Source organism: Protopterus annectens, chromosome 15.part0 (genome assembly GCF_019279795.1).
Source record: "Protopterus annectens isolate FY-2018-M chromosome 15.part0, PAN1.0, whole genome shotgun sequence".
Taxonomy (NCBI): Eukaryota; Metazoa; Chordata; order Ceratodontiformes; family Protopteridae; genus Protopterus; species Protopterus annectens.
Window position 1 is genome coordinate 494,965,390 of NC_056749.1, and position 24,482 is coordinate 494,989,871.

The window sequence follows — 24,482 nt, forward strand, 5'->3', positions numbered from 1 at the left end:
AGAGGTTTTGTCAGATGCATTTAGGATGAGTTTTTTTTTTTGCATCAGCACATCACATACATTTTCCACGACCATAGTTTGTTGTCTTCTGTTAGGTTGCAGGGTAGGCCATGAGGGACACTTTTTTTTTTTTTTTTTTTCTAGCAAGAAGATGTACTCTGCTGTTTTGTGGCTTAGGGTTCTCAACTGTGTCTTGATGTAGTCAGTTCTGGGAAAGCTTGAGACACTCCTTCAATCTGGAAGATCCTTGCCTTGAACCATGTGAGCTACAGCCCTTAGTCTGTGGTAGCTGTTTAAAAAGCTGCGCACACTGCAGTATGGCTGAATAGTATACTTTAGATTGTTTCTTGGTAAAGGTGAGCTGAGCAACATTTTGTTTGATGTCCCATTCAACAGAAGCAGTCTTTTTGAGAACGAGTTGCAGTCCTTATTTGACTGCTTCCTAAATAGAGTTTTCCACCTTATTTGTGTATGTTTCCTTGCAGACTACGTTCCTGCTTTTTCAAGAGAGGGAAGACTACTTACGTGTGCACTAGGTAGAAAGCTATGTGGTACTTGCATGTTTGCCTTTTAGAGGAGCTCATTTGAGTTCTTGGTGGTCAGTAGAGGAGATATGTGGGCGGCTACTCTGGTAAACCTACTTGGGGATCCTCAGTTTTGGCAAAATGGTACGAGTGATTAACCTCCATTCATTCATTCATTTTTTAATCGTCTGGGACTGTCTTGCCATGGCTTGGCCCCGGAGTAGGCCTAGACTTCATTACTCATTAGATGCCAGGGGGACTGCTCCCTTTCCTGAAGAAGTGAGCTTCCTTTTGAAACCAGACACCCTTGTTTTCTGGTCCTTTTAGTTTCTTCTACTTTTTTTTTCCCACCCTCACAATAATGTGTGTGTGTTTTGCTTATGAGATTCTTATCCTTTTCCTTTTGGTGCAGCCTTTTGAAACCCATCAAATTTTATATTTAAGTATATTCAGAGCTGAAGTGTAAGAAGAGGTGAACACCACTGCATCTCCTTTTTATAAATTGTGGCATTAAATTGGCATGCCTGGGCTTCCTTGATGGGTGAGGAAATTGCTGTTTGAAGTCTTCATTGTTGCTTCTCAAAACCTTTCCTCCTCTTTTCTTTGGTTGTGTTCTGGTGAAATGGCTTTGTACAGTTTTGGGGTCACCTTTAACCTTCTGCTGAGGGCCTTCCCATTCAGGGCAGAGTATCTTTGCCATTGTATTTTATCCATTCCTATGGAGAAACCAGTTTTACTTGTGCTTGGTAGATGGGATGGCAGGTAAACTCTAGACTCAAAGCGGTTTTGGCTGTATTTTGCTTTGGATTGCTCCCCTTGCTCCAGTTTTCTTTTATACTGAATAACTTATTTGCATATTTTTTTTTCAATTATGGTTATACCAACCTGTGTCTGACTTGAGGCAACCTGGTGATTGAGCATTTTGACCTGGAACATTCAGTGTCAGGGTTTTGATTTGTGAGGTTTCAGCCCCCACATTATCTGATAGAAGGCTGTCTCCCCATAGCCTGTCCTTCTATTTATCTGTTGCAGTATTCTTTACATGAGAGAGTTGCCTGCCTAGAACTTTGCTGCCAAGTCGGATCACCAGTCCTGGACATTGCTCTGCTGCTGGAATTGAGCGTTTCTTCTAAAGATAAGTGCTCTTTGGTAACCTTTTGTGTTTTTTGCTGTTGTACCTTGTTTGCCTTGAGTTAGTCATCCAAGGAAGGGAAGTGTGATTGTGGAAGGCAGATTCCACACAGATGGTCACTCTGTGTTGTCTTTTGTCTTGGGCCCCACCACGACCATAAGAACTGCTATATCTGCCAATCGTTCATCCCCAAGGCTCTTAGGAGCAGACTTTCTTCCCTCTTGATATATCTAGAAAACTCGTTTCTCCAAGGTACATGATAGCCCAGAGAAGCATTCTGCTTTGGATCCGGATCCTCAGGCCAAGCCCATTTTGCAGGATGCCTTATAACTGGATGCCAGCACATCCAGAGGCCTCACAGACATCTGGTAGAGATACCCAGGGTGAACCAAGGCTCATTCTGTCGGAAGACCCTAGGGGAATCGTGCAAATCTTGGTGAGGGAAGAAGTTGATTTGGACGTTCTTGAATGCAGGCCAAGTCCAAACCCCTGACCTTACATTGGATGGACATACTAGCTAAGAAAAAGCAGAAAACTAAGTATCCATCCTCTCCTCCAGACCCTCAGAAACAGTGGCAAAATTTTGCCCAAGGATTTATTCAGGGTCATGTCCTTGAAGCCTACTACTGGGTCCCCTGCTCCTCCTTTCCCTTGGCCTACCTCACCCCAAGAAAGGGTCAGATAGCAGCCTACTTCAGAGGAAGAACTTCCTTCAGCTGATAGTGACTCATTAGCCTACTCCTCACAGATTCCTTCATTAGACTATACTTCCCATTGAGAAAGACTCTAATGGGACTGACTCCTCTTTGGAGGAAATCTCATTTGGGGAAACCCTTTTTAAAATTGAGAGACCACTTCAAGTGGGACAGTACTCAAATGTCAGATGTTCAAAAAGAGGTATTGTGACCTCCTCCAGGTGGAAACCCCTCCAGTCCTACAGCTGCCCCACAGGTTATCCCTGTCTTTCTGGATGCTTTTGCTTCTATGTCCCTACACCTGGACTCTCTCAGCCTGCAGCCCCTAAGAGGTCCCTCAAGAAAGCAATTTCCTCTTTAAGGCCCTGTGGCAGACCAGTCAGTCATCTCTGTGGCCTCTGACAACACTTAGAGGACCCTTCCTTCCACTTTTCTGCTTCCCTCTGTCAAAGACAGTAGGCAATTACAGAGGGTGGGGGGAAATAAACACTTTGTCTACCCTAGCCTTTAGGGCTTTGAACTACCAAACTCATATGACCAAGTATTCCCTGGAGCTTGTCACAGTTATCTAAAATTGTTTGACCTGCCTGATGCGGAAAACAAGGCCTTGGCCTTTTCTGTAATTATTGCATCCTCCCAGGTGGCCGACACTAAATAAAATGCAGCTGTGATGTTGAGGCTACTTCTAGGGCTGCAGCCTTCTGCCTTTGCATGGTTAAGGCTTTAACCCCTCCCTGAGGACATCAAGGTGAAGCTCATGGAAGTTCCCCTTTACAGTTATTATTTATTTGATAAGGCTTCAGCTGATCTCTTCAAATCACTGCAGGAAAAGAGTAAAGAGTTAAAAAGTCCAATACATCCTGGTCTCTCCAGTCCCAAAGCGCCACAGGAACTACCCTTCCAAATAGGTATTCGTCCGCAGGCAGACATGACCATCCCAATCCAAGCCCCCCAAGGGGATCCAGAAACCTCATCACTAGTCATCTCCTCAGTCTTCTCAGCCAACTAAGCAGCCTTTTCCTGACAGAGCAGGTTTTTCCTGACTCTTCAGGGTTCCCTTACTGTACTCCTCTTTACCAATGCCTATCCCCTCCAGCCTAGGAATCCATCATACAAGATGCCTGGGTCTTATACATCTTAAAATAAGGATATTTCATGGCAGTGGCACACCAAGCCTCTCTTCAGGACAACCACCTGCTGAACACGTACCTCTCTTCCCCCAAGTATTTGCATATCTGCTAGAACAGGTAAGCATACATGTTCTTTGTGTTTCATTGTTGCAGTCATTACATTTGGGTTTTCTGCTTGCAGGTAGCCCTCAGTCGGCCTGATTAACAGTCTTGGGTTGTGCGTCAGTTGCTGTCACTTCTTCCATGACGTCAAGTCGTCAGGGGTATAAAACATGCAGCCGACGCCATTACATCAGTCTTTCTTGCCGTGCGGTGCCCGAAGCAGAAGCAGTTTGAAAATGCCGGTCGGCCGACTCCTGAAATTTTCTTTTTCAAGTTTCAGAACCAAAGTCTTCAACTAAAGCTAAGTACCCCGTTGGGGAAACTTTTTCTTGCTCCTTTCCGATGTCAGTAAAAGTTAATAATTGCATTACTTGTGGAAAGCAAGTACCTCATAAAAATTTTCATTCGTACTGTATTCCTTGCCTAGGCCCTGACCACGACTTACCTTGCTGTCGGTTTTGTGCTTTATTTAATCAGCACACTATCCGTCATCTGTATATTTTTGCCTCTAAATATTTCAGTTCAGCTTTATTATCCAGAAATGTCGGTTAGCCATCCGACTACCGGGATTCCAAAAAAACGCAAAGATAGAGGCAGGCCGTCGAGGTCCAAAACTGCCGACTACGTGTCTCCTAAGCCAGTCGCCAGTTCACCGGTACTCATTGAGGCGCTTTCACAGCCCCTGATACCCGCTACTTCTGATTCGCAGGACTCTACTAAGACCCATTCGGAATCCGGTATGCAGCGAGATGCTTCAGCTATGGAACCCGCGGATGTCTCTACCTTGGATGGGTCCGGAGCCGCTGTGCAGGCACCGGCTTCTGAGGGTGTATTCAGGCCTATGGACGTGCATATTAAACCGATGCCTCCTTCTTCACTTAGGCCTTAATCTGGAGCCATGCCTAAAAAAACAGACGCCCAGGCCACATGCTCAGGCCTCTATGCCTAAAAAACAAATAAGAATGGCTGAAGATCTAATAACTCATCAGGGGTAGCCAACCCCCTTCTAAGAGGCCTAAGACTGAAGTTATTTATGAATCTTCTTTCCAGGATTCTGTTTTTATTCTTCTGATTTGGATTTGCCCTTATCTACTCATGAGGATTCTGATGCAGAGGACTCTATTCCCTCTGCTTCCCCTCCAGAGGATTTCTCTTTTGGTGAAACCTTACATACTCTAAGGGATCATTTCCACTGGGAAAGCCAGGATTTTACTGATTCACAAAAGAGGCTTAGGGATTTCTTACTCCTGCTTCAGCATAGGCCTTTAGCTATTCCTCCTGTACTAGACATTGTTGATACTTTTTCGGAATCTAGTTTGGTCCCTGATTCCTTGCCTCCTGCTCTCAGAAAACCTAACAGATATTACAGGGTCCCTGAGTCACACAAGTTCCTTTTTAAAAAATCCTGTTGCGGATCCAGAGACTATTTCACAGAGGCCCAAAATGCATTAAGGCTTCTACTGCTGAAAGTCCTACCCTTTCTGATAGAGACTCCAGGGCGCTGGATAGATGGGGTAAGAAGGTTTACACTTCTGCAATCTTGGCCATTAGGGCTTTAAACTGCCAGTTGCATATGTTAAAGTATTAGCAACATGTTATTGGATTGCTTAAACAGAAAATTATGTTGATTCCTGACTGTGTGGAAAATAAATTATTACAGGATTTAATGCATTCTACCGAACAGGTTGGAAAACATACTTTACAATGTGGTTTTGATTCATTAGAGGCCTCTTGCAGGGCTGCTGTTACTAGGTCTGTGCTCAGAAGGAATGCTTGGCTTAAGGAGCAGTCTTTGCCTGATCATGTTAAAGCTAAATTGTTGGATGCTCCCTTAAGTCAGGACTGCCTGTTTGGCAACAAGGCTGAGGAAGTTCTTAAAAAGATGGAAGATAAAGCTAAATCTATGCAAACTGTTTAAGATTTCTTACAAGTTCAGCCTCCTAGATTTAGTAGCCATTGGCCCTCAAAGAATTGGTCTTTTCCAGCCCCTTCCAGGTCTTCTCAAGCCAAACCCGGACACATCAAAACCCCCTGGTTTCAATCTCGGGACACACAGGGCTAAGCAGTGGGGGGCCTCCGCTTCCAAATCTGGGAGTAATAAGACTCCCCACTATAATAAACTGTCTCAATGACTTCCTTTTAAAATTTCCAAGCACTTATCAATTGCTGCTCCTTTGGAGGGAAAAATTGCTCTTCATGCAGAGAACTGAGAACTCATTACCCAGGACAAATGGGTGTTAAATAGTGTCCCAGGGATCACTTCCACACGTTGCCAACACCAAGTGGGTGGCCAGACCTACCCCAAAATCATTGGGTAGAGGCCCAAAACAAGTACGTTCTCTCTTAAGCATGGGGGTTATTCAGTTGGTACCAGAAGAGAGGAAAGGGGACAAAGTTTCTACTCAAGACTTTTCCTGGTACCCATAAAAGACAATTCATGGCGTCCTATCCTGGACCTGTCTACTGTAAACACCTTTTTGGAGATTCCAAAATTCAAGATGCTGACTCGTCACCAGTTGCTTCCTGTGCTAGGCAAAGATGCCTGGTTGGCAACACTAGATTTAAAAGAAGCATACCTGCACATCCCAATCAGGGAATCTTGCAGAAGATACCTATGCTTCAAAGCAGGCTACACGCACTATCAGTTCTCTTCACTGCACTTTGGCTTATCCACTACTCCCAGGGTATTCACAAAGGGCCTAGCTCCAGTTTTTGCATTTTGCAGGCAAAGAAATATTCAAAATATACCCATACCTGGACGATTGTCTAATACAGGCAGAAAGCCAGGACATACTTTTGAATCATCTGGCCTTTGTACAAAGGGTTCTAACTTGTCTGGGGTACACCATAAAAAAAAAAATCATACTTGGTACCGTGTCAACAAATTATATTCCTGTGAGCAAGCTTGAATGCAACTTCCCAGATAGCTTGCCTCACGCCAGAGAAACAAATTCATTTGACAACCTCCTTTAAACAAGTGGCCAGAAAAACCCTGCTATCTGCAAGACAAATACTGCAAGCCTTGGGGTTCATGGTCTTCTGCATTCTTCTAATTCCATAATCAAGACTGCGTATGAGGAATCTACAGTGGTCTCTAAAAAGCCTATGGTGTCAATATTTTCAGGATCTAGAAGCAATGATTCCTATCATACCTTGACTACGCCTAGAGTTCCTTTGGTGGGCAGGGGCCTGCCATCAAAACAAGGGACTACCTTTCACACCACCCCCTGCCGTCCAAACCCTAACAGACGCATCAGACTATGCATGGGGGGCTCACCTTGCAGGGAAGTGCATTCAGGGCAAATGGAACCCAAGTCAAATGCACCTGCATATCAATCAAAAAGAAATGTTAGCTGTACAGAATGCTCTGACAGCCTTCAAGGACCACATTCTTCCAGGACAACTAATGGTAAATACGGATGACACCACTGTTATGTGGTACATAAACAAGCAGGGGGGGACACATTCTTACCCCCTCTGCAGACTAGCTGTGGCATTGTGAAACACAGTCTTGAGCTACCAAGTGCACCTACAAGCTCAATTCCTGCCAGGAAAATAAATTACACTGGCAGACGGACTAAGCAGAAACCTCATGGACCCACACAAGTTGAAACTGGAACCAAGGATTTTCAACATGTTGACAAGCAAATGGAAGAGCCCAGATATAGACCTGTTTGACTCTCCTCAGAACTATCAGTTGGACAAATTTTGCACAAGGACTCCCCACAAACAAGCCTGGAAAGTGGATGCTCTGTCCTTCAACTGGAAAAACCTATCAGTCTATGCCTTTTCCCCCCTCTGCGTCTGCTCTTCAAAGTACTACTAAAAATTAAACGGGACAAACCAAGAATGGCCATGCCAACACTGGTACCCCCTCCTGTGCAGTGTGGCACGGTTATCCCCATGGCACCTGCCTCAGACTCCTTCCCTGTTGTCTCAGCAGGAGAACCAGATTCTGCACCCTCAGCTTCTATCACTGAACCTTGCTGCTGGGCTAATTACCTAATCTCTCCTTTACTATCCCTCAGTAAACCTGTGATGGACATCATTTTAGAAACCAGGAGGCCTAGTACTAGAAAATGTGCTTAAAAATGGAAAAGATTCTGTGCCTGGAACTAATCTCAAGGGATGAGCACAGCAGCGCCCAATTTACCTCAGATTTTACAATACTTAACTGAGATGCTTCACAAGGGCCTGTCTTTTTACTCCGTTAAAATCCTCACCTCAGCCATTTCAGCTCATTATAACACAGAACCTTCCCTCTTCTCTCATCCACTGCTCAAGCAGTTCCTCACAGGGGCCAAAAATTTGAGACCACCCAGGAGCGCTCCAACCACAGCCCTGGGACCTTAACTTTGTTTTGGAGAAACTCACTCTACCTCCTTTTGAGCCAGCTGCTACTGCAGACTTACAATTTCTTTCTCAGAAAACAGCTTTCCTTTTAGCAATCACTTGAGCTAGAAGGATATCTGAATTACAGGCCCTTATGGCAGTGGAGCCTTTCATAATCTTTCATGCGGACAGGGTGTCCCTCAGAAACAATCCATCCTTCATGCCCAAGGTGATATCCAGTGTGGCTCTTAATCAGTCCATTCATTTGCCAACTTTCTTTCCCAATCCACAGAACAAAGGGGAACGGATACTGCATTCCTTAGATGTGCACAGACAACTTAGGTTCTAATTGGACAGGACTAAACCTCAAAGGAAATCTGAACAACTGCTGGTGGCATTTGCTGCAGGGGCAGAGGGGAAGGCTATTTCAAAGCAAACTATTTCTAAATGGATAGGCCATTGCATTCATTTCTGCTATAAGCACCATGGAAAACCTATCCCCCAGGGGATCAGACCTCACTCCACCAAGGCTGCATCTACCTCTACAGCCTTTCTCAGAGGTGTCCCTACCAGGGACATCCTAGAAGTTGCTACCTGGAGTTATGTACATACTTTCACCAAGCATTATCATTTGCCCATTTTTTCTAAATCCAGAGCTGGCTTTGCCACTGCAGTCTTGCAGGGCCTTATAGCTGGTCCTAATGCTATCTAAATTCCTCCTCCCAACCATAGCTTTGGGAATCTACCCAAATATAATGACTGCAGCAGTGAAACACAAAGAACATAGTACAGTTGTGAACACAACATAAATGTAGATGTTGGAGTGGATTCACTGTTGCAGTCCTGGTTACCCCCCCTCCAGCTCCCTAACTTCTTTTGGCTATACCTCTACATTCCTTTACTATGCTTAAAAGCTTTTTGGTGTATTTGCTTTTTTGTTGGAGGTATATCATTGTACCTTTATATTTAATTGCTTCCCATTAGGGGGACACCTGACATCTGGGGCAAGAAAAACTGATGTAATGGCATCGGCTGCATGTTTTATACCCCTGACGACCTGACGTCATGGAAGAAGGGACAGCAACTGACGCAGGACCCAAGACTTTGTTAATCAGGCCGACTGAGGGCTACCTGCAAGCAGATAACCCAAATGTAATGACTACAACAGTGAATACACTAACATCTGTATTTATGGTAAGTGTACACAACTGTACTATCCAGTGCCCACACACCAAAAAGGAACAGGTCTCTGCTCCCACATATTCCTAGTACCCAGCAAGGAACTCCCCTGGAGACCCATCCTAGATCTTTCCTTTCTCAATACCTTCCTAAAAGTGCTCTCAGTCAAAATTCTCACCCTTCAGACCTTGTTGCCTGTTATCCTCCCCAGGACTTTCTGGCATCCGTAGACAAAGATGCCTACCTGCATATTCCCATTCATCCCAAGTTCAGGAAATTTCTGTGCCCCATTAGTCGCATTCTGCAAACTCCAAGGCACTCAGATTTTTCCCTTACCTGGACGACGACCTATTCCAGGCAAACACTCCAGTGGAAGTGCAGAGGAACCTCCTTTTAGCCATTGTCATCCTTCAACAACTAGGATTCGCAATCTACTTCAAAAAATATGCCCTCACCCCATCCCATGTCTTTCTGGGATGCAGATTCCAAACAGACAGAATGTTAGTTTTCCTTCCATCTCAAAAGGCTCAGGAGCTTGGTCAGACCTTTTCAGACATCCTTCCCCTGCACGTCTTGTCAGCAAGGCAATTTCTCACAATCGTTGGACTGATTGCTTTCACCATACCTATGCTGGCTCTGGCAAGACTCCATATGAGGAAGTTTTAGTGATTTCTGAAGTTGGTGTGACGCAACTTGCCCACCGTCTGGAATTTCAAATCCCACTCCTACCTTGATAAAGGTAGTACAGTGGATACAGCAAATGTCCCTCAACACGGGACTTCTATCCAACCACTGTCCCAACGTCAAGACCTGTACACAGATTCATCAGATACAGGCTGGGGCGCTGTGTTGGGCCTCCATATTGTACAAGGCCAGTGGTCTTCCCCTCAAGAAAAGGATCATACAAATGTAAAAGAGATGAAGGCATCTATCTTAGCCATTCAGTTCTTTCAATCCCTTGGCATCCCAGGCCAGTTGAGGATCTGCACAGACAGCACAACTGTCCTCTGGTATGTGAACAAGCACGGGGGTGAGGTGGGGGGAAATCTTACCTTTTTTGCAGATTAGCTTTACAGGTTTGAGAGCTAGCTCTCCAACTTCAGATGTCTCTGTAGGCATTCTGCATCCCTTCCCATCAGAATTCTGTGGCAGACGCATTAAGCAGATCCACAACACAGGTCCACGAATGGTTGCTTCAAAGGGATATGTTCCTGGACATAGTCCACCAGTAGGGTGTTCCTCAAATAGACTTGTTTACCTCCCCTTTGAATAGACAACTTCCAGAATTTTGTGCCAGCGAGCCTCATCCCCTTGCAAGGAAAGTGGACACCCTATCAGTATCCGGGAAGGGGAAGTTTCTTTATACATTCCTTCCCCTTATGCTCATTCCGAAAGTCCAGCTACCTGGACCTCTGTCCACACCTTTACCGGACATTACGAGCTGGATTCCATCTCCAGATATAGGGTGGATTTGCCAGGGCCATTCTTCATGGCTTCCTGGAAAACTCAGCAATTAACTCCACCTCCCTCTCTGCATGAGCTTTAGTACTCTCCCTCATGTAAAGAATACCCCAAGAGATGAATGGGAGGACACAGAATAGTTGTTTAAGAACTTACCATTATGATAGATGTCCTCCTCTTCTCTGTTGCATTATGTTGTCCCACCCCTCCTTCCCCACTTCTCATGGTTCCTGGATGTACTGACTCTCTTACTTGGACTCTCTCCTCTTGGAGCATCACGTCTGAGGATGTCGCGCATGTAGGTCACCTTTGTGGCCTATGTCGTATAGCTGCCTACGTCAGATGTACCACGCACCTTACGTTAATAAGACTTTGGTGTACTGGTCGACGTCAGGTTGCCTGGGCAGACAATTCTCATGTAAAGAATACTGCAACAAAGAGGAGGAGGACATATGTCTTTAGGGTAAGTTCTTACACAGCTATTTTTTTTTTTTTTGTATTGTGGTAACTCTAAGGGTACTGTTAAAGGTACTAGCTAATCAACATGTCTCGATTGAAGTCACTGTTGCAGTATTCCAGACAGTTGGGTTATTGCCACTGATGCCCAGCGGGGATACGAAAGTGTTAGCCATCAATAAGCCATACTCAACATGTATGACCTCAGTCTGCGAGCATAAGGGGTACATAAGCAGGCAGATGAGTGTAAATCCTCAGACTGTCTCACTGCCGGCCCGAATGCATGTCTTACACCTGTTGGACTGATCTTCACATAGTTGGTTGTACTGTAAGCTTTTTGTGATTCATACAAGTGCTCCTTTGGGGAGCCCACCTTTACTGTTTATATAGTTTATCTGTGATTTTGTTAGCTGTCTGCTAGAAGGGGAATGTGTATGGTTGGCAGCCTATGAAAGCCTCCATTCAAGGTGCTTTTTCTACTTGGGTGCAGAGCACAACTACAAATCTTGTTTCATTTGCCAGTCATTTGTACCAGAGACCTTATGATCACATTTGTTGTCACTTAATACATTCCTAGAAACTTGAATTCTAAAGCAGTTGGCTCAGACCTCTTTGGCAGATTCTCCAATCCTGACATAATGTCCGCTCCAAAGAAAAAAAAAACTCTAGGCCTAGGCCTGATGTCTGCCCAGACCAATTCTGTCATGCCTGCTGAGGTTCCTCAGATGCCCACTTCCTTTACCAGGTTGGAGGCTAGTATGGTGTCTGAGAACCACCTGTTCAACGTGGCTTTTACAGAAAAGAGGGAACCACGGCTAGTCATGTCTTAGCTTCCGGATGGTGTCCCTTGGACATTAATATGGAAAGATTCTGGGTTCATTGATTGAGGTACGTCTGGTGTAGTCCATGATGGCATCTCCCTGAAGAAAAAATGGCAGAAGGCCGATCATGTCCCTTCCTCTAACCTTCTAGGGAAAAGTTGTGAATGGAATTTACTTATGGCTTTTTATGGCCATGAAAGACCAGTTGGCATAATGGCTAAGGGCTTCTCCTCCTATGCAGAAGGTACAAGGTTTGATGCCTATTTCTGGCCAATGCCTGTTTGGAGTTTGCATGTTCTCCCTGTGGCGTTACTCTCACCTCTTTTAAAAAAAAAACAAAAAAAAACATGCTGAGTGTTTCCATCTCAAATGTAACCAATGACCGGAGCTGTGGGCAGCAGCACAGACTGTACTTGGTGCACTGTAGGGTGATGAGTTGTATAGACAAGCCATTTTGGGCATCTACTGTGATGCGCAGTATACTCAAGATAGGACAACACTGCTTAAAGACTGCATGCTGTGGCAGGGCTAGCCATGTGATGGTGTAAAAATATGACTCTAGTACATTCAGTTATGTTGACAAATGGGCATTGGGTATTTGCTGGTGATGGTTGGTTGAGGACCTGGTGTACTCTGACCTACATCAGGGACCCATGCCATCAGTGGCTGGGAGTGTATGTGCTCCTATTGGCCAATATGGGTCAGTAAGCTACGGGCTGGCCTGTCTCCATTTTCCCAGCCTAGATTACTTGGAATGGTTCTGTTGAGGGAAGACTGGATATAAAACCAACATGCCAAACATGAACTGAGGATTACCACACTCTGTGTAGGTTCACTAACAGGAAGGAGCTTGGAAGTGGATGATAAGGTGGTACGCAGGAGGCTCGACATCCCTTTTATCCAAGAGACAAAGCTGAAGGGCAGTACAGCAAAGCCACTTTGTTTGGGATCCAGAGTCGACTACTCCGGAGGAAGTAGGCTAGAAATGGTGTTGGAATTGTGGTGAGAGAGAGGCTTCAGAAGGCAGTGACGGATGACATTAGAATTAGTGACGGACTCAAGGTAGTCAGACTCTAGCCTAAGGATAGGGCAGTGTTCATAATCTCAGTCTGTTCCACAGCAGGGTTGTGATGGTGAAGAGAAGAGTACATTTAGATGCAGTTGCAGGAGCAGCTAGATAAAGCAGGACAGTATGTGTTAGTGTTGATAATGGGTGATAAAAATGCACACATTTTGTTAGAACAAGATATGAGGACTGCCTGTGTCCAAATAGGTGGGGCAACAGGAATTAAAGGCAAGGTCATTCTAGACTTCTGTCTGTCAGATGGCTTGACAGTAACCAACACATGGTTCAGAAGAGAGACAGTTGCTAGAATTCCTACAACATTGGCCAATATGCAACTCGTGGACTTGTTCTTAGTAAGGATAGGGCACTAGGTAGAATCTGCAATTGCAAAGAGATCCCCAGTGAAACAGTTGGCCCTCAGTATAAACTACTGGTTGCCACAATTGGCTGAAAACAGTGGTCAGGAAAGGCTATAAGGTCAACAGAAACCATGCTGAAGACCTGGAAATTGGGTAGAGTACAACAATTCAAGGAATTATTCGGGGCTGTAGCACCCCAAGAAGGCTAAGAAATAGATTGAGTTGAAGAATAATGGCAGTGCTTCAAAACAACATGTGTGAAGACTACAAAACAGATATGTCACCAAGCCGTCTATGGAAATAAGGTACATAAGGAAAGCTGGTGGTGGAATGTAGCAGTCCAGGATGTTAACCAACAAAAGGAGTGCAGGAAATAGTGGGAGATAGAAAAGGTGGACCAGGCCAGGAAGGAATACTGGTTGGCTAACAAAGACGCTGAGAAACTAGCTGCAGTAACAAAGAACAGGGCATTACTGGCACTCTGCCAACGTCTAGAAAGTGGCTTGGTAGGTGTCGCAAGAAAAATCTTATCAGGTTGCAAGGCAAAGACGGAAAGGTAAAGAAGATAGTGAGACACCCTTCATAAGGGATTCCAGCAGCAACTTGCTTAACAGTCCACAGGACATCAAAGGCAGATGGACAGAGTACTTTCAGTGGCTTCTGAATGAAGAACACCTCACAGAAGCTGTACTGCCCCAGACACATCCTACGATTAGAGAAGGAAGAGGAGGAGCCCACCCTATAAGATGTAAGAACAGCACTAAGAAAATGAAGTCCAGAGAAAGCAGCAGGCTCCGATGAGATCACAGCAGATATGATGAAGATGCTGGGAGAAGTAGAGGAGAAATTGCTTCCCAGGGTACTCATAGCAGTGTGGAGATAAAAGTGTATCCCATATTACTGGAGAATAAACATACTCATACCAGTGTACAAGAACAAAGGGGGTGTCCACAACTGTGGGCTGTATAGAGGTATCAAACTCCTGTCATATTGCATGAAAGTTATGGAGAGGGTGATTGATAAATGGACACAGAGTACTGCAAACTAACATGGGAGATGCCCATTTGGAATTCAGCACAACTGACCCACTATTTGCAATTAGATGGTTGAGAAGAAGCTAGAGTCTCCAAATGGGCTTTCCTGGATTTGGAGAAAGCAAATGACAAGGCCCTAAGAAAGCTAATTTGGCAGTCTTGTGGTGGTTTGAAGTCCCAGAAACATTGGTAGAATTAGTGCAGGTTATGTACAAAGATTCACTGACTCAAGTGCGAGCAGTGATGTCCTTCATGGATGCATCTGCAGTCATGACAACTGGGTTGTCCTGTCGTCAGGCAGCCCTTCAGTCGGCCGGATTCCAAAGTCCGGGTCCGGCTTCGGCTGATGTCGCACCCACCGGCCAAATCTCTCTGTTCGTTCGGTAAGGCATCAGCAGCCGCATCCATTTTCCCTTCTTTTTCTTGCTGCGGTTGGCAGAAGGCAGCCAAAGCGTGCCGGCCGGGGTCGGCCAGATCCAGATTACTTCTACCGAACTTCAAGACTTCTAAAGCTGGTACTTCTGCTAACTCTTTCTGCAGCCCCGCCATGTCAGTTTAAAAAAGTTAAAATTGTCCTGTGGGAAAAATAATAACCTCATAGAAATTTTACCTTATGTTCGCCTGCATTTAGGCCCAGCAGCCCGTTCAGCCTGCAGCCTGTTCGGCCTGTGTTTTCATCTTCACGAACGCTAGTTTGCTAGGGCCGGTTTGTTTTGCTTGTTAGTTTTTCGTTCTGATTTTCCCGTGGATCCTCCCCTCTATCCAACGGATACAAAAACCGCTAAATAACTGCCGCAAAGATTCGCCAAAAATGGCTTCAAATCATGAAAGAAAAACCAAGGTTTTGCCATCGTAGAAACTGATCAGCAAACTGACCTGAAACTGATCAAGCGATCACTATCACTCTGAACTTACTGCTACCCCCTACTTCCTGCTGCCTCGCCTCAGAAATTTTATCGGTCCACTACTCAGACCACGCCCTACCCAGACACCATTCCCTTGATGTCTCCCATTCCCTTGGCTGTCCTGGCCTTGCCAGGCCTCCAGCAGCCAGGCTACATAAGGCAAAAATATTAAAAAAGCAGCCAAACTAAACCCCACAACCAGGTGTTGCAGTCAGTTGACCAGGCCCTCTTCTTAGGATCCTATGCTCACACATGCAGGAGGCCTTAATTTCATTTTCATTACATAGGGCCCCTCAGAGACACCCAGGCAGTGACTCCCCCCCAGGCCCGACCTAGGGCAGAGCAGCCGAGCCCTCCTGTCCTCCAAGACAGAACAGATGAACTTGCACCAGACATTCCAGACCAGAGGGGCTCTCGAATCTCCAATTTGAAGACTCAGATGCTGAGAAGAATCCATTCCAGCTGCTTCCCACCAGAAGAATTCTCCTTGGGTTCCAATACATGCTGCCTTGCAGAGAAACAGAAAAAAGACTCAGGACCTTTCAGATCTCCAGAAAAAGACTCAGGACCTTTCTGCTCTCTTCACTCTGTGAGGCTGCTAGCCATAATTGTGTCCTCTCCCCAGGGATGAACCAGACAGATCAATGAGGTCTGCAGATTTTATACCCAGTACCCCTCCAGCCCACTGCCATTTGCCACACCCCAGACACCTACCACCACCCTATCACCCTACCAAGGCAGAGTCATACTATTAGACACCCAAACTATATCTCAGGGTCCCAGGCAGCAAGTCAAAACCATCAAAACCCTAAAGCCTGGCAGGCTCCCACACTCTCTCAGCTAGAGGGCACCTCAGCTACTCTCATGCCATTCTCGTTAACCAGGAGCTTTAACAGTTAACAAAAGCTATCCTTGATGACATCTAGTTTATGAAAGCTAACATACAAAAATCTATTAACATAACAAAAATGTGAAATGAATGCACTGGATGAAATGGTAGCTAACATACAACAGGTGTGAGTAACCATTCCTTAAACTGTAGTCATGAGAAGGCATGGCTCGCTTAGCAAGCTGATACTGGATCATGGATAAAGGCTAGGATTATGATAAAGTTTGGTAAGCTAACCGATCAGCATGTAATGCAGCATAGATAAAAGGTTGGAAAAGACCAGCTAGGTGGTACACCACCCATTCAGTAATGAAAAGTTTCAAGCAGGCACTGATCAAGTCAAAAAAGAACTGGCCTGCTGCAAATTCAACCCCCAAATTAGCAGGAAGAGCCTAAAGAAGGCAGAAAAGACACCCAGAAGAGACAGAACCAAGGGAGGGGAATAGACAACCAGAGGGCAGAAACAACCACAGACACTACAACACACACACAGCCACTAACTCTACAACAACAACAGACACACAGACAACCACTGCCACCCTCTAACAAACCACAGTGACTAACTCTCAACACACCATCACAAAAACAGCATTTTTAAAGAACTGGGTACCATATTTTTCAAAGAAAAGACACTTTTACAAAAAAGAAGAGGAGATCACAATCCACATCCAAACTTTACCCTTTAAACCACTAACAGAATTACTACCTCAAAAGAGAAAAGCCAAGCTACTACAACCAAACAGGAAACAGAGGCTCATAGAGAGATGTGAAAGTTAGCAAAACAGAAGAAAGGAAAAAAAGATTCTACCCAGACTATTCCTAGTTCCAAGAATACAAAAGACTATTCCTAGTAATCGAAAAGGAAACTGTAATCAGACCATTCTTCTCTGTCACAAAGCAAATCTGATACATCATTAACTTAAAATCATGCTGGGCAACCCTACAGCGTGGTCTTTCCACCTATCAAGGCATACCTGCGATCCCCATTAGAGATCTCAAGCGAAGATACCTCAGATTTCTTACAGGATCATCTGGCAGCAGTTGATAATTTCAGATTTTGCAGCATCATCTAATTATCACCTTCAGCATTGCATCTTCAAATTATCTATCATCTTTCCACTACAGGGTTAAAACGACCACTATCAGTGGGCGACTGCCAGATACAAAGAGGGGAAAACAAGCTAGCAGACAACAATTTGCAGCTGGACAACAAAACTACAGCTACTAAATAGAACAACAATTAAAAAAAATAAGGTTGGACACTTATCCCAAACAAGGATATACCTAAAGTGAATTGGACAAAGTAAAACAAATGGCATTCCTAACTGCAGAAAACAAAATTGGGTCCTCTTTGCTTTTTGGCACTAACAAAAACAGAACAAGTTAACAGCAAAGAAAAGAACTGCAGGCCTTGGGGAGCATGCACAAAATCATACAAGCTAACAAAGCCAGAAAAGTACTGCACACAGACACACAGCATGGCATCATTTATAAGGTTAACACCATTTGCCAGACAGGATATCCTAAAACTACAGTGGTAATTCCAAAAGAATTTAAACAGTTCACACAGAGGATGCCAAGTGCTTGCAAAATCCACTAAGACCATGTTTACCACAGATTGTAAAGCAACAACAGACGCGCCAGTCAAAGGCTGGGCTAGATTCGCTATGGACAAATCATGTGACCAAAAGAACAGACGATTTCTCAACGAGCAATCAAACTTCCGCTGGGATTCAAATGAAAATGATTGTGGACGAAGGATCAACACCACAGTCACATCTGCCATTCAAAACAGGGGCCACAAAAGTGGGAATCCCAACACACATGAAGTTGATCTCATCAACAATATTGATAAGGACAAACAATACCACAGTGCAAGAGGCACATTGCAAGCAGGAGGCACTCTCAGGCAATCCCATATGCAGAATGGCTTTGACTCAAGTAGGAACCTGGCACTCAGCTAAGCAGAATCCAGTTAAATGCATGGGACTATGACAAAGCAGCCACCCCTATTCACAAGCTCTCAAATCACTAATGCGTGCTGAATGGATGCCTTCTCAGACCATCTTCAAGAAAAAATCAAAAGAAATCAAATCCTACTGAGATATCTGGACCGCCAACTCAATCAAAAGCCTAAAAATGATCCTAGGGACATAAGGCCGACCAGCATGGAAATTCCCACCTCTTCCCTTGATACACAGATGTTTACCTAACAGTATGTGCTGAGTGACCTCTCTGATGACTCCAAGGCTACTAAGAACAATCAAGCTGAGAACGCCCAAGGATAACTTACTAGCAACCAACTGCATGACAACAACGTTGACCCACTCGCTTACACAAGCATGTCTCGAACATAATGTGGCCAAACCCCTGAGTTGCGTGATAACTCAATGCATCTACAGCATCATGCATCCAAAACTCTAACTTTTGCAAATGGAGTTATTTTGTCATTCATAGAAGCCGCCAGACAAAGAACTTTCCAGACATTATGCAGGAAAATGGAAAAGGTTTGTCATTTGGAGGACAAGAAGCGATGAAAGATAAAACCATCATACGTATAGCATCAACTCTGAGAGGAATTTACAGTCAAACATGACCTGTCTAACACCCTGGAGTTCCTCAGGAACTTCTACATATGAGAAATGTCTACTCCTCCACTGTTTTACCACACTTTACTTGGGACTTGAGCAGAATAGTTCAGCATTGAAATCGTCACCCTTGAACCACCAGCAACAGTCAGACCACAGCTTCAAACTTGTAAAACTGCCAAAGAACCACCATTGCCAGCTTGGGACTTGAAGAACTGCTAGAGCATCAGCATCTATCACTTCCAAAACTGTGCTAGCAACCTCAGACAGACAGCATCTACATTTTAAAACTGTCTTGTGCCTGGCAATAACCTCAGCCCTATCAGGAGGTGAACATCACTCCAGACCCCTATAACAGTTCCTAATCTTGTAACAGGATAGTATGTCCATGAGGACTAAAGCTAACATACTATTTCCAGAACTTACAAGAAGTGCAGATAACTTGGAAACTTCATCACTCTATCTTCTTACCCAACCCACAAAAAAAAAAGGGACAGGAAAGAACAAAAATACCTTGAAAATGTACAGACAGCTGTTACAGTATTTGGACAGAACAAAAGCAGCAAAAAAAATGACCAGCTAAATGGTAGCCTTTTGGATAAGGACCATGGCTTTCCACTTCAGCCAAACAGACAATTCCAAGGCGGATAAGACATTATTCTATTACTTCTCCACATTCTTTATACGAAAACCACTTACATCCAGATCCCTTTATTCTCTATTAAGGGCAACAGCCAAGACCACAGCCTTCACATTTAGTGGGTAACAAAAAGACTCTATTGTCCCGCTGGCCGCTGCAAACACATACATAATCTAAGCATGCAAATTCTCCTAGACATTCCAGGATCCCGGAGCAGCTATGGCTGTGTACTTAATTGCAGTGATACTGCAGACAGTCATAATTCTCCTTCCCCTCCCCTGCCTATTGCGGTATTACCCACCATCCAGAACTGCTGCAGATCTGTCCATGGGCAGTATAGTTGGTGTTTGTACCTACTATATGTTGTGGATGTCTCTTTAACTTTTTAGGCATCTTTGTCAACCTTGGCATTTCCTCTGGTTTTCTGTGGTGTTTGGCTATGTTTACCCTCCTAATTGCTATTGCCTTTATAGTAGCCTTTGTGATGCATTTTGCATATATGGCAACATACATGCTTATTTTGGCGTCTTTACCCCTTATCGCATGAACATTGGGCTTTAAAGCCGACCTAAGGGGTGCCTGGGCTACTGGCACCTGGGGCAAGAAGTTGCAGAATCAAATGCGCCGGGCTGATGCCTGGATGGTTTTGGTCTCATAGATAGGTTCCAGTGGGAGTTGGTGTGCATCAGGATTCACCTCTGAGCCCACTGCTGTTCATACTGGTGATGGATTGCATTAGCAAACAAGTCAGGGGAGACTGATCAAAGTTGATATATGCAGACTATGTGACATTACAGGAAGACTCTGAGCAAGAGATCCCTCAAAGAATAGGGAAATGGAATGCAAAACTGAACGCACATGGAATGAAAAAACTAAGTACAAGTAAAATAGTGGTATTGACAGGAAATAGGGGAAATCAGAAGAAGCTGAGAATTGAGGTAGAAGGGACAATGATGGAACAGGTTAACAACTTCAGGTATCTGGGAGGGATGGTTTAGAAGTCTGAATGAAGTAATAGGTAGAATCAGAAGGGGCTGCAGCCATCTGGCATAGTGTCACATAGTGTCAGGTGTTGTATATGACAGAAGATGATCAATAAAGCTGAAAAGTAACGTGCACAAAATACCGGTGCGACCAGTACTATATGGTACAGAAACAGAGGCAGCGCAGATGAAGCTAGAGGTGATGGAAATGAAGTGCCTTAGATGGGTGGTAGGATGCATATTGTGGGACAGACAAAGAAATGAGGACATAAGAGCAGAAGCTGAAGTAGCTGCAATTGTGGAAAAGGTCAAAGAGAATAGATTTGTGGTTTGGGCATCTGTGCAGAAAAGCGGAAGACATTCTGAAGGAAGAAAGTAAGAAGAAATAAGGGCATCCAGCAAAAATGTGGAAGAATTGTGAGAGAAGAACTTTGACAGGCGTAAGTGTTAGAGGGCAGGAGTGTAGCATTGAATTGAGAGAGATAACAGTTAAGATGATACCCCAACCCTATGTAGAAAATGGTGGGGCAGGGTTGATTATTTTTAAGGCCATTATGGCCCTTCAACCTCCATCCTTTTCAGCCCCTCCACCCAATACACAGAAGATTGCTGTGGAGACTTCCTGTAAGGGTGAGTAGGAGGCCTCAGACTCTGTGATCATTGTTTAACATACCCCTTTCAAATTCACTTGCATGGACAGGTGTCCTCAGACAACGAGGACTCCATCTCTTAGGATTCCCTAGTGGAAGAGGCATCTTTTGGGGAGACCATTGTCAGTATGATTAAACACTGAGTGAGAGTCAAAGAAAACCTTTGTCCAGAAAATATACTGTAGCCTTTTAGAAGTGAGCACACCAGCCTTTGTTCTTGTCCTAGTTATGGTGGCCTTTCCTGATGCTGTTGCTTTTAGGTTTTTTGCTCTAGAGTCTCAGCTTCCAGCCCCCAAGAGACCTCGTATATTATACAAATTTTTAAATGAACTTTGAAGTTTTTTCAGGAATCCTCTTGCTGGCCCTTCTGCTATCTTCTTAGTTGCAAATAAGCTTTCTTCGCTTCTGATAAGCCTTGTATGCTACTGCAACATCCTGATGCCTTATCCTTGGACAGTGACAGCAGGGCCATTGATGGGGGGGAGGGGTCTGTACATCTACTACTCTTGGCTTTAGGGCCATCCATTATCACAGCCAGATGACCAAATACCTTCTGTCTATCCTTGGCAAACAAGGTTGTTGATGTTGTAGGGTCGTACACCAAACAGATTTTCTTTGGTAGCCCAAAACACTCAGGTGGCCAGATAACAGCATAAGTGCAGCTATGATGATGTTGAGGCCTCTTCCAGAAGAGCTGCTACTGGTTCGGTTATTAGGAGATCATCTTGGTTACCAATCAGCATCTGTAGGAAGATTTCAAGGAAACGCTCTTAGATTTCCCCCAGTTAGGGACAGTCTCTGTGGACCACAGGCAAATAGTTTATTAAAGACCTTGCAACAGCAAGGCAAGACTGTGAAAGGACTGCAGACTTATTGTACGTGCCTGTGTGTCCAAATAATAGAAAAAAATGGCCTGCCAAGTTCACTTTTGTCAGAGAAGACCATAGGCCTTCTTAAAAACACAAGAAGGCACCCAGGGATAAATTTCCAGCAACAGATTCCTGGAAACTTCATCTAGGCCACCTCCCAATTCTAAGCGAGCTTTTGCATTCACCCACAAGTAGAATACTGCAACATTGGAATAGAAGGACATAGGAAAGTTGTGTAAAATCTTAACTTAACCATAGATGTCCTTCTCTTCCATGTTGCAATACCCCCCCCCCCCACATTCCCCTCTTGTTTGACTGCACTTGCTCTCCTGGGTGATACTGGACAAGCTATACCCTTACTGGACTTGCTCCGACTGGGGCTTTACTATGATGTTCATCGTGCATACAGCTGCAGTCATAACAGTTGGGTTCTCCTGCCGTCAGGCGGGTCCTCGGTCGGCCGAATTCCAAAGTCTAGGTCCGGCGTCGGTTGTCGTCGCTTCTTCCCTGACGTCAGTGCAACAGGGGTATAAAGGAACCAGCCAACGCCATTTTCTTCAGTCTTTCTTGCCACGCGGTGCCCGAAGCAGAAGCAGTTAGCAAATGCCGGTCGGCCAGCTCCTGAAATTACGAAAATTTTGAAACTGAAGTCTCCTTGAAAGCTAAGTACTCCGTTGGGGAAACTTTTCTTGCCTCAGACCGATGTCAGACAAAGTTAATAATTGTATTTCATGTGGGAAGCAAATACCGCTTAAGGATTTCCATTCCCTCTGTATACCTTGTTTAGGCCCAGACCACGACGTCTCGGTCTGTCGCTTTTGTGCTACATTCAACAAACGCACCATTAAGCGTCGGGCGGAGATCGCCCAGCATTATTTTGGAAAAACATTTAACTATATTATGTCGGATACTCCGACTCCATTTTTGTCTAAAAAATGCAAAGATAAGGACCAACACACGAGGTCTGTGGCCTCTACCGACACCACGCTAAAGCAGACTACACGTGGTCTGGTTCTCAGCGAGGTGCCTACGCAGCCCCTGACTACCGACGACACTTCATTGGCGGTGTCTCCTGTGCCTGAGGTCGCAGGCTCCTCTGCCCACACCCCGACTACAAATACCGAAGCCACACTTGGCGTTGAACCTCAATGTGGACAGGTCTACCTCCACTCAAGGTGTTTTCAGACCTTCCTCTTCTTTTTCCATCAAGGCTTTCACCAAGTCTAAAGCAGCCATGCATTCTAAGAGACGAGCTACACAGGGCCCATCTCCAGGCCCCATGCCTAAAAAACAGATGCTTAAAATGGCTGAGGATTTAATTACTCTTATCAGGGGTTCTCAACCCCCACCGGACAAAAGGCCCAGAGTGGAGGAAGAACCCCCCCCCCCCCCCCCTGATCAGGGCTCCATTATTTCAGAGCACTCTGATGTTCAGGAACATTCTTACTCTCCTTTTGAAGACTCTGATGCAGAGGAGTCCATTCCCTCTGTATCCCCCCCAGAGGATTACTCATTTGGGGAAACTTTGCATACCTTAAGGGAACAGTTCCACTGGGAAGGCCAAGATTATTCAGATTCCAAGAAAAGGCTTAGGGAATTTCTCTTGCTACCTCAGCACAGGCCTCTGGCTGTACCTCCTGTCTTGGACATACTAGATGATGTGTACTCGGAGGCCTGCCTTAACCCAGATTCTCTACCTCCAGCCCCAGTCAAGCCTGACAGGTACTACAGGGTTCCTGACTCACACCAATTTCTATACAAAAGCCATGCTGCTGACCCAGAAACCATCTCACAGGGCCCCAAGGGAATTAAGGCCTCCACTGCTAAAAATCCATTACCTTCCGAGAGAGATTCCAGATCCTTAGAAAGGTGGGGAAAAAGGTATATACCTCGGCCACCTTAACCATGAGGGCATTAAACTGTCAGTTCCATATGCTAAAGTACCAACAGTTCTTGTTATCACAATTGAGAAGTAAAACGTCACAACCTGAACAGCCAGACTTGAAGGAGTTGCAGGATTTGATGCATAGTGCAGAACAAGTGGGTAAACATACCTTACAATGTGGTTTTGATGCTCTAGAGGCCTCATGTAGAGCTGCTGTTACAGGATCAGTCATACGTAGACATGCCTGGCTCCAAGAACAAACCTTACCAGATCATGTCAAAGCTAAATTACTAGATGTCCCTCTACAAAAGGATGTATTATTTGGTGCTAATGCTGAGGAGGTATTAAGGAAAATGGAGGAAAAGGCTAAATCAATGCAAACAGTGAAAGATTTTCTACAGGTACAACCCCCACGTTTCAGTAGAAATTGGCCTTCCCAAAATTGGTCCTTTCCAGCCACAGACAGACCCCAAAGAGGTAGATACAGGCGCCCGAGGGGCAGAGGGCAATCCCAAGGATCGTTTAGAGGCAGACAATGGTAAGCTCCTACACAAAGAGGTGATGAGGAAACTCGCAACCATTCAGAAAGCAAGCCCAATGACTTTCCCCTTTGCATGCCAAGCAAGACTCAAATGGCAGCACCCTTAGGCGGAAAACTGGCATTGTTTTCAAAAAATTGGCATATTGTCGCAAAAGACAAATGGATCCTGGACATTATAAACAGAGGCTACAGATTCCATTTTCACACCCTTCCAAAAATGAGAGGCATGCCAAACCTGCCA

General features: G+C 44.9%; 1 protein-coding gene across 1 annotated transcript in view; it reads left to right on the forward strand.

Annotated features, from left to right (window-relative positions):
- Nucleotides 1-24,482, forward strand: part of LOC122789851 (THO complex subunit 2-like) — a 2,067,217-nt gene that overhangs the window by 468,990 nt on the left and 1,573,745 nt on the right. The window lies entirely within an intron of this gene.